Source organism: Pelophylax lessonae (assembly GCF_965119305.1).
Source record: "Pelophylax lessonae genome assembly, chromosome: 5".
Classification (NCBI taxonomy): Eukaryota; Metazoa; Chordata; class Amphibia; order Anura; family Ranidae; genus Pelophylax; species Pelophylax lessonae.
Genome location: NC_138772.1, coordinates 549,089,832 through 549,092,211, shown reverse-complemented (window position 1 = coordinate 549,092,211; position 2,380 = coordinate 549,089,832). Strand labels below are relative to the sequence as shown.

Sequence of the window (2,380 nt, the reverse complement as noted above, 5' to 3'; positions counted from 1 at the left end):
TCTCTTCAGTCCCTGCATCCCAGCGTCTCCTCAGTCCTCCCGCCTCCTCCTCGGACCTCGGCCAATGGCATGGGGTGGTTTGCCTTTCGGACAATCAGGAAGCGGAAGGACCCACTCCCTGATTGGTCAGGAGGAGGATCCGTGTGACAATAGCGAATTTTCATTCGCTATTGTCACACAGTGGGCGGGCTCTTGGGGCGCACTGCTCACTACCTTCACCGTCTTCACGCGGCTGCGCAGTCTGAATTTGTGCTGCGTCGGACCGTCAATTAGACTGCGCGGCCGCGCATGCGTGCAGCTTAAAGGGAACATTGGTTGCAGTGCCATTATCTTCCATGTGTCATTCAGCCGATCTGCCTGCTGCTCGCTAAAGGGCTGGGAAGCTGCAAAATATTACATTTTTGGTTTTGGTTTGGTTAAAGCTACACATTTAGATGAGTGTTAGTTGTAAGTAATGCTAAAATTAGTCCCTTCGGTGTGGCAGTTATCCGTGATGCATCGCACATTGTAGGGGTGATGAAATAAGGAAGAACTGCAATATGCCAATAATTCTAAGTGTAGAAACAGAACCTTAGATTGCTGATTACAAAACTGACCTCACAATTTGCATTGTTGAAAGAGTTTATGTTCCCAACATTGTGACTTTATCCGGTTTATCTTGTACTATGTTGCATGTAATATCCTGTCATTTTACAATGGTAGGAAATGCCGATTTTACAAGCTCATTTTTGGTGGATCAACTATCTAAAAGACTTCTGCGACCAAAAAAAGTCTATTAATGCGTCTGTAATTTAGGAATGCCCAATTTTTGGGGTCTATTCACAATGCATTAATTTTGCAGTGCCATTCAGTTTATATGCCCCCCCCCCCCCCAACATACCTAGAGTCAGCATTGCACACCTAAAGTGAAAGACTATCAGAAAATGGAAGTTCTAAAACAGAACCGACTTAAGCCGCCCTCTCCTAACTAGCGCCCTACCTTTGTGGCCGTATTTTCAGCTCGGGAACTATGTCCCAACCACAAACAAAAACATCACTTCCTCAAGACTTGTACTGGCACTGGGAACCGTATGCACCACAGGTTCCTTAATATGACGCACCATCTCAATCCTATGCACACTTCTCACTAGAAGGCTACCTGACAACCCACCTTGCAAACAGTGGGAAGAAAAGGACTTGCACATTTCTCTGGACAGCTGAAAATGTGAAAAACATGTACTCTACTATGCTTCACAATCAAGATGGTATAGGACCAGTGGTGTATTTTGGTTTTGTGCTGCCCTAGGCAAGACTAAAATTGGGTGCCCCCCTTCCGACTCCTATGTAAATTTGCCCCACTCCTTCCTTTTTAACGGATGTGACTCCCTCAGAAATTGAAGGACTCCAAGTCCCAGCATGAACCCCTGAGATCTCACGAGAGGGGGGTGAGAGAGAGAAAGAGAGAGGGGGGTGGGTGAGGGAGGGAGAGGGGGAATGAGAGAGAGAGAGAAAAGGGGGTGGGTGAGGGAGGGAGGAATGGGGATGAGAGAGAGGGGGGGTGAGAGAGAGGGGGGGTGAGAGAGAGAGAGAGAGAGAGAGAGAGAGGGGTGAGCGAGAGAGAGAGAGAGAAAGGGGGTGGGTGAGGGAGGGAGAAATGGGGATGAGAGAGAGGGGGGGTGAGAGAGAGGGGGGGATGAGAGAGAGAGAGAGAGAGAGGGGGGTGAGCGAGAGAGAGAGAGAGAGAGAAAGGGGGTGGGTGAGGGAGGGAGAAATGGGGATGAGAGAGAGGGGGGGTGAGAGAGAGGGGGGGATGAGAGAGAGAGAGAGAGAGAGAGAGGGGGGTGAGCGAGAGAGAGAGAGAGAGAGAGGGGGGGTGAGAGAGAGAGGGGGGTAAGAGAGAGAGAAAGGGGGGTGTGGGAGGGAGGGGGATGAGAGAGAGGGGGGAGAGAGAGAGAGGGGGGAGAGAGAGAGGGGGGGGGAGTGAGAGAGAGAGGGGGTAAGCAAGAGAGAGAGAGAGAGAGGGGGGGTGAGAGAGAGGGGTAATGGGAGAGGGGGAAGAGAGAGAGGGGGAAGAGAGAGGGGTGAGAGAGAGAGGGGGTGGAAGGGAGAGAGAGAGAGGGGGGAAAGGTGAGAGAAAGAGAGAGAGAGAGGGGGTGAGAGAGAGGAGGGATGAGAGTAGACATATGCCGGTTTTCGGTAATTCGATATATCGCGGTATTGCATAGCCACGGTATTGTTATTGTGGCATTTTTAAAATACCGAGTTTCTCTGTCAAGTCTGCCTGACTTGTGAATTGATACATTTCAGTGAGCTGGATGACTCATTCACTCACACAGCTAAGCCTATCAGCATTAAGTCTCCTAACTATAAACAAAAATGATTACATTTGTATCTTTTCCTT

General features: G+C 49.8%; 1 pseudogene across 1 annotated transcript; it reads right to left on the bottom strand.

Annotated features, from left to right (window-relative positions):
- Positions 1-441: 441 nt before the first annotated feature.
- On the bottom strand, positions 442-2,137 carry LOC309556592 (annotated as a pseudogene). Its single transcript has 3 exons — positions 2,038-2,137; positions 1,593-1,719; positions 442-551 (listed from the first exon to the last, which is right to left on the bottom strand). The product of its transcript is annotated as an uncharacterized misc_RNA (transcript).
- Between the last annotated feature and the right edge of the window lie 243 nt (positions 2,138-2,380).